We start from the raw sequence: 15829 nt of genomic DNA, 5'->3' as shown, positions 1-15829 counted from the left end.
TCAGCCCTTAACTCATTGCCTAGCACCTAAGTAATAAATATTTGTTAACTACCTTTCAGTTGCCCTTTTTGTCCCTTTATTTGCTCTATTTGGGGACATTTTTCTAGTTTATTTTGGATATTAAAAGAGAAACCATATCCTAGATTACCTTTTACTCTATCTATTTTCCCCAAGAATTCCTGTAGTTGACATTTTTGGAAAATTTTCAAATGACACAAATCTGGGGGAAGGAAGATTGCTAATGTACCAGAAGACAGCCCCTGGATACATAAAATATAGGGAGTCTTCCACAATTATTTCCAATTTATTCCGTATATAAGTTGCTTTATTTATAAGTTGTTTCATGTTGTTTCCCCGCATTAGAATTATAGTAGATAGAAAGCCCAATGGGAATCCAGATATGTTAAGGCATTCAGAAAAGCAATGCATTCTTATTTGGAGAAGACAATCCAATCAGTATAAGAACTGGAGGCTCTTCCATCTCTGTGTTTGTGCAAGGATCTTAGTGTAATTATTACACTAAGGCTAAGGGAACTGGGGCAGGATAGAAGTTGTAGCTGTCTTTGAAAGGTAGTGAAGTGGAAGAAAAATTGCTATCTTCTGGTTGACCATCTAGTATCAAAAATAAAAGAAATAAATAAAGGTTGCCAAGAGCCAAGTTTAGGTTTAATGGAATGAGATACTTTCTAAAGATTAGGACTGTTCCAACAGTGAAATGGGCAACCTGGGGAGAAAGAAGCTTAGTAGAATATAATAGGAAGGGTGCAGTAGATATTGCACCTCCAGGACTGGCCCTGGAGTGATGAGGACCTGAATTCAAATCTGACCTCTGACACTTCATGCTTACTATCAGTGTGATCCTGAACAAGTCACTTAATTCCGGTTGCCATCTCTCTCTCTCTCTCTCTCTCTCTCTCTCTCTCTCTCTCTCTCTCTCTGTCTATCAGAAAACTAAGGGATGAGTGATTGCAAGTAGAGGTCTAAGAAATCTCAAAAATCGCCTCATCATGTTGTTCTTCAGTTGTGAATGATTCTTTGTGACCCTATTTGAGGTTTTCTCAGTAGAGGTATTGTGGTAGTCTGCCATTTCCTTCTCCAACTCATTTTATAGATAAGGAAACAGAAGCAAACAGAGTGAAGTGATTTATCACACAGGTGTCAAGTGTCTCAGGGCAGATTTGAACTCGGAAAGGTGAGCCTTGCTGTCTCCAGGTATGATGCACTATCCACTGCCCCATCTAGTTGACCCTCATCTTGTTCTATTTCCTAGATCTAAGGATGGAAGGAGATTTAGAAGCCATGGGATTACAAAATCCCCAACTCATCAGCTTATGATTTGGAAGGTTGATTAGTGGCAATTTAGTCAACCTTTTCACTTTATGGATAAAGAAACCAAGACCCCAAGAAGATGAATTATGTATCTATGACCACATGGTAACTAACACACAAAGGTTGGAGGCCACAGGTCCGAGCTCCTCATTTAGCCCATGATGACCAAGGATCACACGGGGAGTGAGCTGCCAACCCTGAACTCACCTCCAAGTCCAGTACTCTGTCTAAAATATTAAATTTACTCTATTTATTTTTGCTTCATTTCATTTAAAATCAGTTCAATTCAATCCAATTTCTAATCCTTCTTTTGATAAATATTTAGCAAATAAATGCTCTGTATAGACCACTGGGCAATGGCTCTGCTTTTCCCCAAGTGAAAGTGGTGGGGATGGCAGGCTCTCTCTGCTTTCCTTCCTGTTCCCTTACAAAGAAGTGCTTCTGAATCCCTCTCCCCTTCCCCCTGCCTCCAACTTGGGGAGAACTGAAGCATGAGCCTCCACTCCCTTGGGAGAGGCAGCCTGCAGCCCACCTGATTAAGATTCTCCCTTCTGCCAGGGCAGGAGGCGAGAGCCAGAGCCATTCCTGACAGTGAGAAATTGCTGCCGGCTTTTGGAGACCATTAACCTGTTAGTGCAAACCTTTCTCCCCGGCCCCTTTTGGATTTACAAACCCATTTAATTTCTCCCCTTCTTTTTAATTGCACCTTGAACAAATGGCAGCAGAAAAGCCAATTTGGTTACGGATGTGACAAGTGTGAGGGAGACTGGGACTGAGTAGGTAGGGGATGGGATGGGGAGAGCATCCCAGCTCCCCTCCCTGGGCAGCCTCAGCCCAGTTCTACAATCCTGGGACTAAAAACACTGTTACCATATTCAGAGTATGATACTTTTCTCCATCTGGGATATTAAGGCCACCCTAAGACTGGGATAATGGAGAAATGATATGATTGAAGGAATAGATACAGAATTCTTTATCTATAGGGAGGAGCCTGGAAGCTAATAGTCCAACTCTTACATTTCTTCAAATAACAATAATAATAGAAATAATATAGAAATAGAGTACGGAACTAGAATTTTAAGTGGAATAGAAAGTCTCAGGTGAAGAAACTTCATCTATCAACGTGGGTCAACTCCTTTACAAGTCACAGCATTGCCAAAATCGCTGAGACGTTAAGCAATTTGAGTAGAGTCACACAGCCAGCATATGTTGGGTTTTTTCAATAGTATTTTATTTTCTAAATGCATGTGAAGATAGTTTTCAACATTCATTTTCGTAAGACTGGGTTCCAGATTTTTCTGCCTCCTTCCTTCCCAAGACAGCAAACAATCTGATGTAGCTAAAATATGTGCAATCCTTTTAAACATACTTTCATTTTTGTGATGTTGTATATGAAAAATCAGACCAAAAGAGGGAAAATCCCAAAAGAAAGAAAAAACAAAAAAAGATGAAAATGCTATGCTTTGGTCCATATTCAGTTTTCATCATTCTCTCTTTGAATATAGATGGCATTTTATCCCATCTATTGGAAATAGATTATGTAGTAGTAATAATAATAATAATAATAATAATAGTAATAATAATAATAATAATAAAGAAACTTGTATGGGATTTAGCTGGTACAGTCACTCACAGGAGAGGAAACTCTCTCTACCATTTTCTAGTTATTATACAAGAAATTTTTTCCAATGTACAGAATTCCCAATAACACAGAGGGGTTATGTGGTTTGAGGAGGATCACACAGCTAGAATGTCACTTAATGATGGCAATAATAATAAATAAATTATACCTATTTCATATATATATATATAAAATATAAATATTATAGCTAGCATTTAGAGGTTGCAAAGTAATTTAAGTACATTGTTCATTTTATCTGTCTATTACTTATAAGAAAATCGAGTTTTTAAGAGGTTGAATAACTTGCTAGAATTATATGACAAACTATAGAACAGAAGGCAGGGAATAGTTTTTTAACTAACTTCTACTTTGGGCATCTAGGTGGCTCCATAGTGCATAGAGCTCTGGGCCAGAGTAAGGAGGATGCGAGTTCAAATGCAGCCTCTAACATATGCTTTGTGTCCCGGGTAGGATAGTTTGGTGGTGCAGTGGATAGAGGATTGAGCCTTTAGTCAGGTAGACTCATCTTCCCGAATTCAAATCTGACCTTAGACACTTACTAACAAATGATTCTAGGCAAGTCACTATCCCATTTTCCTCACCTATAAAAAGGGAATAGGGTGAACTTAATGACACTTGTGTTTTCTGTTCTAGATCGATATAAGGCTCAGTCTGACTCTCAGAGAAGGTGTGAACATAAAGTCACACACTTGCTTTTGATCTTCAGTCTCTCCTGACCTATAGGGTGTTCATTTGTTCAGTAGTTGTTTTGCATGTGGTGGCCTGGTCCCCTGGCGGAGAGCTCCTGGAAAGCAAGATTGGAGCCAGAGGATAGGATTTGAATTCTGGGTCCATGACATGCTAGCTGTGTGATGGGTCAGTCACTTCCTTCTGGGCTTCAATTACCACTAATGTAAAATGTATGGTGGCAATAGCTGACAATTTATGCAAATGATCTTTATTTTATTTTCATAGTAGCCCTTGGAAATAGGGTTTTCACATTTTGCAGTGGAGGAAATTGAGGCACAATGATGGGGTTAGATAACTTAAACACATCAATTAAGTGTAAACTAGAATTAAAATACAGCCTTCTCCTGATTCTTAGTCCTTTTCTTTGATAAATCCTAAATTCTTCCGATTCAGACTCTTAAAACTAGCATCTCTTTTACCATTCTTGTCATTAATAAAAGACATGAATATTATTTCCATAATAACCTGTTGACATTAAGTTCATGAAAAGAGTCCTATAAATACTTGTTGGATGACTAGGTGAAATGCCCAAGTTCTGGGGAAAATATAATTGGGATAAATTCTCCTTCTTCTTTTCTTCTTTCCTGAAAATCTCTTCTTTCATCACAGTTGCATTTCAGGGATTGTTTGGGATAAAATTATTTGTTGCCTTCCTTTTTTTGATTGTAAGTTTTTCCAAGACCAGGCCCATTTCCTTTTTTGTCTGTTCGTGTCTCTAATACTTAGCACAGTGCTTGGCAAGATTTAACTGAAGTTATTGGTTGATGTATTGGAAGGAGTTCTGGATTTGAAGTCAGAAGTCCTGGATATGAGCTAAGACAGCTACAAAGAGTCATCACCATTATCAACCTCAACTTTTCAACTTTTTTTATTTATTTCCTCAACTTTTAAATGAGAGGGTTGGATTCAATGGCTTTGAAGAATTCTCTCAGTTCAAAATCTATGATCTTGAGTCCATTCTGATGTGCTTATTCAAGCAATTAGTCTTCTTTTGGCTTTATGTTTCTCAACTGTTAAAAAAAAAAAAAGAGGATTGGAAAAGAAGGTAACTTCTAGTTTTAAACCAATAGTCCTTTGTTTCTTATAGAGTAATTTTGTGGCAAGACACTTCATCTCTCTGGGCCTTGGTTTCCCTTTCTGTAAAATAGTGTGGTTGGATTTGATGACCCTTATGTGGAGATCTCTTGCTAGAATCCCTCCTGCCTTTGTTTCTTGGTGTTTCTCTAATACCTTGCCCCCCCAATCTCAATTCCTGGTATCACATGTGGGTAGGTAATAGGGAGAGTGAAATATATCCAGGTTTAGTGATAAATATCAGTAACTTGGGGAAGTTGAGCAGCTTTGTGAAAGTGATGGGGCCTCCAAGTTAATGTACTTTGGATCTATTTGTAAGGCCTCTCCTCTTCAGAGTCAGCGCTCTCTCTCTCTCTCTCTCTCTCTCCTCTCTCTCTCTCTCTCTCTCTCTCTCTCTCTCTCTCTCTCTCTCTCTCTCTCTCTCCTCTCTCCGCGTGAGCACTCTCCCCCCTGGGAAGAGGTGCCGTGCACTCGAGCCATTCCATACATCTCTGTCAAAATCTCTATGAATAAATTAACCTTTTTAAAGATTAGTGCACTCTAATACCTCAGGGTTTTTTTTTAACAGAACAAATGCTAAAAATATTTTGACAGAGCTCACCGGGTTGGAGCTGAGGCTGGCCAACAAAGACCCAGACCAGGGAACCCTTTAAAGGGACAGCCTTGTAAATGGGGAAAAGACTGAGAGTCTGAAGGAAGAAGGAGAAAAGAGAAGAGGAAGAAGAAAAAGAATGGTACCAGAAAAGAAACTCAAATGGAAAGCCTGAATCATTTATTGAGCTCATTTTCCTGAGTACCAATATTAACTTGGGATTTCTCAGTTTCATAGAACTTACAGATATTGACCAAATAATTCAGGTGATGAAGGTAAAGGGAATAACTAACCTGATTTTAAATGAGGAGAGGTCTGGGGACAAGTGGAAAAGTCCACGTCTCGTCCTCCTTGGCATTTTTCCCGATCATATTGCATGTTCAGAGCAATGGTCCAACCATCTTTTAATATCCAATCTTTCCCTGGACATCTGGAATGAAAGAACCTGAGTCCAATACTTACAACTTATGCAACCTCAGTCACTTGGATCTTCCCCTCTTTGGGTCTTAATGTCCTCACTTGTTAAAAGTATCAGTTTGTAAAACCATGTTGTATTTCTAAATCTATGATCTCATATTTTCCTTGTAGAAACCAGGGAATAGACCAGAGGATCTTCTGACAAGGCTCATGGAAATAGGTGTCTTCTGTTACATACCTAGGGACTTTTTGGCTAGAGAAGAAATATGGGATTCAATAGTGGGACAAATATATCATCATTTCAATTAATAGAACTATCTCTTTTCGCTGAAATGAAGGTAGGTCTGGATACCTCTCTTCTGTGGCATTGAAAGTGGTGAGGACTCTTTCTGTTATCTAGTTTTTTAGTTCTTTTCTTTTCCTCTCACTCAGTTAAGTATTCAAATGTCCTTATCTCCCGTACCCTTCAATTTTGAGTTTTTAAAAGTTTATTTTCTGCTTTTTAAAAAAAAAATAGTTCTTTCATTTTCTTTTAACTTTCAATTTTATCTATTCTATAATTTTGCTCTTTGATTCATATCCCTTCTACTCATTTAATCTTTCTTTAGTTTCTATAAGTTTTGATTCACATACTGTCGAAGCTTAAGAACCCCAAACCAACAAACAAACATAAGATCTTGGCAACTGGTTCCATAACTTCCCGGCAAATAGAGGGAGAAGAAATAAAAGTAGTGTCAGATTATATTCTTTCACTCAAAGATCATTGCAGATGTTGACTACAGACATAACATTAAAAGGCATTTACTCCTTGGAAGGAAAGCTATGGCAAATCTGGACACCATATTAAAAAATAGAGACATCACCTTGCTAATGAAGATCCGTAGAGGAAAAAGTATGGTTTTTCCAGTAATGTTAGACTGTTAGCTGTATTAGACTTTGTTAGACTATGAAAGTGGACAATTAAGGAAAGCTGAGTCAATGCTTTCAAATTGTGGTGCTGGAGAAGACTTTTGAGAGTCCCTTCGACAGCAAGGAGACCCAAATAGTCAATACTTAAAGAAAAATGATTTATTTGCTGGAAGGCCAAATACTGAAGCTTAAGCTTAAATACTTTAACCACATTATGGGAAGACAAGACTCATTGGAAAAGACCTTGATGTAGGCAAAGATTAAGAGCAAAAGGAGAAGGGGATGACATAGGATGAGACATAGGATGTTGGTGTCTTGGAAGCAACAAACATGAACTTGGACAAGCTTTACATGATAATGGAGGATAGAAGGGCCTGATGTTCTATGGCCCATGGGGTCTTGGAGAATCAAGGACAACTGAACAACTAAACAAAAAACAAAATAATCTTTATACTCCTCATAGAAATAAAGTTTTAAGGTAGCTAAGGTATTTTGAGTTCCCTCTTCCAGTTTCTATGGCTCATATATCTTGCTCCCCCTTTTCTGTTGTGACCAACTCTTAGAAATTCCCCATCCTGTAGATTATAGGAGATATTGCCCAATAGAAGAAATTTTCTGATATCCCTGATAGTGTGTCTCATTCTGTCCTTTGCTCTCTGAATCATCAGGTTTTTTCCATTTGCAATGAAATCTCTTTCTCTAGGTCTACACATTCCCACTCTCCTAGATGTTAATTAGCCAAAGAACTCAGATTTCCCTTCTCATGAGGCACCACCTATCCAATCTAGACTGTCACCCCACCCCTAATAGAATATCTCCCATTTCTCATGGGAGCATTTATAAAAACAAAACAAAACAAAAAAAAAAAAAAACACAAACAAACAAAAGAACCACTATCCTTTCCCACTGCTTAAAATTTCCCTTTTCTCTCCTCCTGTTTCAATGATTCTCTTTGCCTACTTCCCCACTCTTTTATAGATTTTCTTCTTCATGAAAGACTGTAAGAAAAATTTCTCCCCTTCATTCTAACCTTTGACTTGATGAGGGTATATCACATAATTTTCTCTATCTTCTCCCATCCCTCCCCTCTCATTTTGTAAATCCCATAAAAGCATTGATTCACTTATAGTAAGCAGAATTTTATAAGGTTTAGCCCATGTTGTTTCAGACTTTTTTCTCCACTATCACTTTTATCTGACTGTTACCCTTATCTTTTTATGTACTTTTTCAAAGAAATCTCTTAATGGTTTTCTGTCATTATTTTGTTGCTATCTCCTATTTTTGTATTTCTGTTGTCTGAAGTGTTTGAAAGGAAAATCCTTTCTTCATCTGTGGTTTTATTTCTAAAAATGCTTGAAAATCCATTGTTTTTTTCCTGACCTTGCCTGCTGTGGAATCTTGAGTTCTTTTGCCCTATCAAATGTATTATACCACTCCCTCCTGCAATTTCTTGTGGGTGTAGAGTAATCTTGTGCTATTTTAATTTCTTTTCCTTCATATTGCAGTGTCTTTCTTCTGGATGCTTGCAGAATTTATCATTTGTCATTGGAATGTTAAATTAATCACCATATGTCTTGAAGTTTGTAGCATACAGTTTTTGCTCCTGGAGATGGTCTGTTGATTCTTTTTATTATTATTGTTTAAATCAGAATGCTCAAATTTTTTGAGTTGTATTCTTCTGGCATACTATCACTTGTAAGTTTTTTCTACTTGAGCCTGTTTTTGAGATCTCAATATTTTCCTTTTATGAACATAATTTATTAAGCAGTGTTATTGCTTTTTGCCTTTCTTTCATATTGTCCTTCACTTTTGTGTATTTGCACTTCCATTCAACTATTTTCAATTGATTCAAATTTGTGTATTCTGACATTATTTCTTCTGTTCAGGCCATAAATTTTGCTTTCACCATTCTTATTTCTCTTAGAAGGAATATCTTTTTTGTGGTTCCATGCTTTTGGGGAAATCCATAGCGTCTTCTTTTCCATTAAGTTGAACTAGAGGCCTTTTGTTAAACATGAATCCTCCTTGTTGACCCAGAATTTGAAATTGCTGCCTAACTAGAGACTATGACTAGTTCCTTGATATTCAGACTCTGCTAAGTTTGCAATTTGACTTCACACATCTAAATGATGTTTTTTTGCATCTGTAGCTGGTGTCTAGCAGATAGAGTATTGAGCTTGGAGGCTGGAAGCCCTGAGTTCAAACCCGAACTCAGACAGTTATTAGGCTATGTGACTAGTCAATTATTTAAACTTATTGGGCTCATTATTCTCAACTATAAAGTAACAATAATCAAAAATTTACCTCCCAGGCAATGCCTGCCATCTAGGGGAGGGGGTGGAGGGAAGGAGGGGAAAAACTCAGAATAGAAGGGAGTACAAGGGATAATGTTGTAAAAAAAATTACCTATGCATATGTACTGTCAAAGAAAATGTTATAATTATAAAAATTAATAAAAAACAAAATTAAAAAAATTTATCTCCCAGGGTTGCTGTGAGGAACAAATGAGATACTATTTGTAAAATTCTCTTAGAACAATGTCTGGTACATAGTAGGTGTTCCCTAAATGCTTATTCCCTTTCCTTTGGATTCTGTAATTAGTACTTGGTATTAGAACTTGGATAAACATAAAGTTATGAAATTTAAATCATTTCTATAGGTTTTTTATCTCTATGGTCAGAATAATCTCACAGATAAGAAGCATAGTTTAGTGATATCTATTCTGAGATTCTGGACACTTGGGTATTCTAAAGGCCAATAAATAACTTTGGTTACTTGACATTTTTCTGTGCTTCAGAATGGACATTCAAGCCAAAAACAGTCCTAATTCCTTGAAGAGCAACCATACACCCCAAGGGGAAGATTTCATAATATTCCTTGCTCAGAAAGAATGAAATGAGAGTATAAACTCTACATGTAAAATAAATGATATTGGGATTTGGATCTACAAAGGGCTTGAAGGATAATTTATCTCAGCCACTCCCACTTCCTCATAAGTATATACTGAGGAACTAGTCCTATAAGCATGCATAGAGAATTAACCTGATACAATCTTTATGTGAATTTGACTATGTAATTTTGGTCCATCATCACATAGTAAGTCACATGGTGAGTGCTATCTTTTTCTTCCTTCCTTCCTTCTTCCTTCTTCTCTCCCTCCCTCTCTCCCTTTCTCTCTCTTCCTTTCTCTTTTTCTCTCTTTCTCTTTCTTTCTCCCCCTCCCCCTCCATCTCTCTTTCTCTCTCTTTCTTTCTCTTTCTCTTCTTCTTTCTTTCTTTCTTTCTTTCTTTCTTTCTTTCTTTCTTTCTTTCTTTCTTTCTTTCTTTCTTTCTTTCTTTCTTTCTTTCTTTCTTTCTTTCTTTCTTTCTTTCTTTCTTTCTTTCTTTCTTTCTTTCTTTCTTTCTTTCTTTCATCTCTAGGTATTGTCTTATGGAAAGAGGGTTGGATTTGGGATCTTAAGTTCCAGTTACAATTCAGGCTCAAACACTTAAGTTGTCACCTTGGGCAAATTACTCTACCCCTAATAAGCTTTAATTCTCTCACCTGAAACGTGGATGGAGAGGTGGGAGTAGGGTGGAGAAGTTGGTCTAGCAGATACCTTTTAGCCCCATGATTCTTTGATCCTATAAACCAAAAGCCTTTAGGCCTGCTATTGGAAAGACTGACAAGTGTGGAGGCTGTTCAGATCAAGACCCAAACACTCAGACACGTGGCTGCAGCTTTCCCAAATTACTTGGGTCTCCAGGATCAGTCCGGATGTCTCCCCAAGAGGCCTTTCTTTTGTTTTTCAGCCTTTTGACATCTGGTTACTGCAGGAATTATGCCAACAATTAAATGGAAAACAAGCTAGAGACATGAGTTTTCCAGAATCTCAAAACAAGGAGGTTTTTTGTTTTTTTTAGGGGAAAGCGTAATGGTCAGTATTGTAAAGGGGAGTGTAGGACCCTGCTTCACTCACACAGATAGGCCCAACCACTGGTCAAGGGGGCAAACTCATCTGCCCCCAGTGATGGAGTCCTCAGAGACCTGCAGCAAGATTTGTGCTAAAAAAAAAAAGTGTTCATGTCCTTCCTGGCTGGTGGCTTCAGCAAAACCAGTGCCAGCACCAGAGGGCATGTTTCACGCTATTTACTTTTTCTTTTTCCAACAGAGGAATTGGCAGAAGCGAACCACATTCCCTGGGTCTGGAGGCACGGTGTCCTGGCATCTTGCACTAACCAGATTTCCCAAATGGCTCTCCAGCTGAGCCAATGGATTTTTATAAACAGCTCGTGTCCCTCTGAGTCACAGGCAGCAAATGTAAACACTGCAGAGAACCATTGTTATCTCTTCAAATACCTCCAAAGTCATGAGTTAAAGTCCCCAGTGGGTCACCTGCCAACCCCACCTGTTAAAACACTTTCAGACATTGAGACCAGCCTTGAGAACTGTAAACGTCTAGAGTTGTGCGATTTGTTGGAAGCCACCCGAGGTTCAGATCAAGGCCATGGGTGGACTTTCCCCCCTTTGCCTCATCCTGCCAACTTGAGGGATGAGAAAGTGTCTGAGAGCCGCCTGTGGAAGCTGAAACCAGCAGAGCCAGTCAAGGAAGTAGGGTAAAGTGGAAACTCCGGAAAACCTGAACTCATATCCTACTTCACACACTTAGCTATTAGATGTATGATGAGAGAGAGAGAGTTAATCTCTGCATCTGCCAAATGAAGGAACTGGACTCAATGACCTCTACAATCTCTTCCATCTCTAAATCTATGACCCTATAAACGACGCATTCTTGGACTTAGAAAGAATGGTCAAGCAAATTTCTATTGTACATTGGATCATATTCCCTAAATCTTATAAAACAAAGTTTACTTTTGAAAAGGGGGTTGGTCCTTGCCTTCCCCTCTCTCCCGCATCAATGGCTATATTGAGTGCTGTTCTTCATTCCCATAGAATATCAAAGTTACATCATTATGTTAAGTCAAGGTAGAGTGTTCAATTGTGACTGATCAGAGTAATATGAACTCGGGATACTCTGCCACAGATCAGCCACAAATAATCCCCATAAACATTTGGGGTGGACCCTCTAACTTTGCACATCTCATGTTTCTTCTGAGCTAATTAATTCTGCTTTGGTCATAGAGTACAGCCCCTTTTCTGATGAAGGCACCCATGCTGGGTCTCCCATATCACATGATCAATTTTGAAGATCTTAAGAGAGACCTTGAGAGTGTCCTTGTATTACTTCTATGAATGAAAGTAAAAATACAGTAAGAACATAGCTGATAAAAAGTTTTAGTCCAGTTTTAATAATGGGGATACATGGTTTTATCTCCATGTAGTTGCTAAATTCCCAGTGCCTGTTCACTGCTTAATCCTGTAAAAGTGGAATTGTAGAAAGACTATCTATGGAGATGATTAGGGGGATGGATGGGCTAGTTCACCCACCATGCCCCATCCTACTCACTAACCCCATCTTGGAAAATGAGTTATAAAAGTAAACTAATTTGCTCAATTGTATAAAGGAAATTGGGAGGAGAACTAGGACTAGAATTCAGTTCTCACCTCCTTGAAGAATTCCAGTTGGAAGGGAGCTCTAAGCCTATCCTCAGTTAGTCCTAGATTATGATACCCTTTACAATACTCTTAACATGGAGCCATTTTAAATTTGCATCATTACGGTTAGAGAGTCCATTTTTTTCAGCTGCCCTTCTGAATTCTACTTTGCATCCTTTTCACCATTTGTCAGACAAACATGATCTTAGAATTATAGCTTTTGGGTGTACAGCAGACCCATACAGTCCAAACTCTTTCCTCATGAGGTCCAAAGAGTCTGAGTAAATTGCTAGAGTTTACAAAAATAATAAATGGCAGAATAAAGATTTGCCACAAGTCTCTCTAACATCAAGTCCAGCACTGTTGGCTTAGGGAAGTTCTTCCTTATGTTTTACTGTAGTTTCTCCTACTTTCATTTAATCTCCTATATGACCTTCTGGGAAGACATGAAGTGTATCACTGGATGGACCTCCTTCTCATTGAAAGCCTTCATAGACATGAGGATAATCTTTCCATAGCTGAGTCTTCCCACACGTTTAGATGGTGTTGATTTTTTTTTCCTCATTGAAGTGGTTTTCCTTGCTTTATTATAGCTTCGATTATTCTTCTATGGATCTGACCTTCAAATAAATAGGGTGACCTTAGGATATTTAGCTAAACCATTTCCAGTAGTGATATGGAAGAGAGAGAGAGAGAGAGAGAGAGAGAGAGAGAGAGAGAGAGAGAGAGAGACAGAGACAGAGAGAGAGAGAGAGAAACAAAGAGAAACAGAGAGACAGAGAGACAGAGACAGAGAAAGACAGAGACAGAGAGAAACAGAGACAGAGAGAAACAGAGACAGAGAGACAGACAGAGTTATTGTTCATCCTTCATTTTAGTAGAGGATCAATGGCATCACAAGGTCATAGTTTGACTTGAACATAAATTGTATTTAACGAGACAGAGTTACACAGAATCACCAGTCTCATTCTCTCTTCCAGAGTCATCAACATCCAGTGATGAGACAAAGAGTGGAGTGGACTAATGGAAAATGCCCAGGACTTGGAAGTCCATACTCTGACATTAACTGACTGCATTAGGTTGGACAAGTCCTTTCATCTTCTCTGAATTTCCTCTTTTAGAATGAAGAGCTTGACTCATCGACCTCTATAGATACTTCTGTCTTCAGTGTAGACGGGGTATAGACCATTAACAGCAGGACCACCTCTGAACGGTCCCTCCTCATACACACAGAAAGAACCCTGTTTCCCGCATCTGAGTCCCATGTTTCATGTTTGAATAACTTTAGGAAGCTATCCAGCATATGATTTTAATAGGAACAAGGGAACCAAATTTGGGAGGTGATTGTTGGCCCCATGCAACCAGCTGGGCCACCTGCAAATGATCAGCAGAAGTTGTATGAGTAAGTGTCAAGACACCACAGGAGGAATAACAAGAGCTTAGCACGAGGAGAAATTTCTCAGCTGGGGTGGCGGGGCAGGTTGGAAGAACATAAAGGAGCTCACATCATCTGTATAGAACGCCAGAATCTCAGAATGGTACCTTTGAGGCCATCTAGCCCAACCTGTATCCAAGCCAAAATCTCCTCTACATCACCCTTAATGACTCAAAAAAGTATAGGGAAGGCAAACTTATGACCTTATTTTGGTAGTAATTAAGGCCGCCCCAACATGGAATGGGCTACCTAGGAGAAGTAGAAGTTTCCTCCTCACTGGGAGAGTTCAGTCAGCACTTGGCTGGCCCTTTATTGATTATGAAAACTCTTGTTCATGTACAAGTTGGACTGGATGGGCTCTGAAGTTGCTTTCAACCCCGAGAGTATTTTTCTGGGACTAACCCTCTCCCATCTCCGTAATTTTCCATCCCACTTCTGTGTTAGGAAGTTTTTATTTATATATCAGTTTGTCCCTTAGAGCCTTCTCTTTATTGGAACCAAGAAGAACAAGTCTATGACTTTGTTCATTATAATAATATCTAGCATTGATATTCTACTTTAAGGTTTGAAAGGCATTTTGACTTTCATTTCTTTCAGGGAAATAGGCTATGCTATTTTTGTGCTCATTTCACAGATAATAAAACTGAGATCAATTCCACGATATCACATGGCCTCTATAATGTACAAAGTGAGTGTCTGCAGTGATGAAATGGTATATCTTTGGATATGCTGAAATCTTGTCGATTTTACTCCTTTGGAAAACAACATAGCCTAATATAGCAGTATAATATCTATCTATCTATCTATATAGATCTCTGTATCTATATCTATCTAAATAGATATAGATGCAGATATCTAGAGATATGTAAACATATATAGTGTATCAGCAGTCTATAACATACAATGTATAATATATACATGTATAATGTATATATACCATCTTATATATTATATATAACCTGATAATGTAATATAATGTAAAATATATGTATAATATATAGGATATATAAAATATGTACAATATCTAATGTTTCTATATATGTGTATACGTGTGTTGGAGTTGTAGTATATAGAGTACTAAGCTTGGAGTCCAGAAGATGCAGTTTAGATTTTATACGGGGGTATGCTAATAAAAGTACATGAGACATATTTAAAGTTTAATTTGCATTTTTTCCTTCACTTTAAGTCTAAACAATGAAAAAATAAAGCCAAAATTTATAGCATTTACCGAGTATAAATGCTCATGCTGCAAATTTAATAATCAGCTTTTCTGAGCCAGTAAGAGCTGAGATCAAAACACTTCTACATATTACATGATTCTGGGCAAATCATCTCCACTCTCTCTGAAACTTGTTTTCCATTTTTAAAGTGGGCATCTTTGCAAAGTGAAGTGAGAAGAACCAAGAAAATATTGTACACAGTAATGGCAACATTGTGTTATGGTCAATTATGAATGACTTAGCTCTTTTCAGGGATATTATGAGCCAAGACAATTACAAAGGATTCATGATGGAAAATGTTATTCCCTTCCAGAGAAAGAGCTGATGGACTCTGAAGGCAGATGGAAGCATGCTATTTTCATTTCATTTTTGTGTATTTTCTTTTTCCTTTTGGCCAGCTTATTTCACAACATGACTAATATCAAAATATGTTTTTCCTGACTGCACACGTATAACCTATATCAAATTACTTACTGTTTTAGGAAGAGGAAAGGGAAGGGAGGGGGGAAAATTGGAAGTCAAAATGAAAGATGAATGAAAGGGAGTAACTAGATAATACAGAGGATAGAGTACCAACTCTGGAGTCAGGGGAGCTGAGTTCAAATCTGATCTTAAGTACTTGACAGTTTCTACTTGTGTGACACTAAACAAGTACATTGCCAAAAAAAGAAAAAAAGAAAAAAAACTTAAATTGTCTTTATATATATTTAGAAATATATATATATTAAAAATAAATAACAAAATGGGCATCTTAATAGTACCTATCTTATAGGATACTTAAGGGAATCAAAAGAGATTTTCTGAAATCTTGAAATATTGATGGATGTGGCTCTTTTAAACAAAGATGATTCAGGTCAAATTCAATAGACTTATAATGGAGAGAGCCATCTGCATCCAGAGAAAGTGCCGTAAGACTGAATGTGGATCAAAGGACAACAGTTTTACTT

This window comes from Sminthopsis crassicaudata, chromosome 3 (genome assembly GCF_048593235.1).
Source record: "Sminthopsis crassicaudata isolate SCR6 chromosome 3, ASM4859323v1, whole genome shotgun sequence".
NCBI classification, from domain to species: Eukaryota; Metazoa; Chordata; class Mammalia; order Dasyuromorphia; family Dasyuridae; genus Sminthopsis; species Sminthopsis crassicaudata.
Note: the sequence above shows the minus strand (reverse complement) of the source record.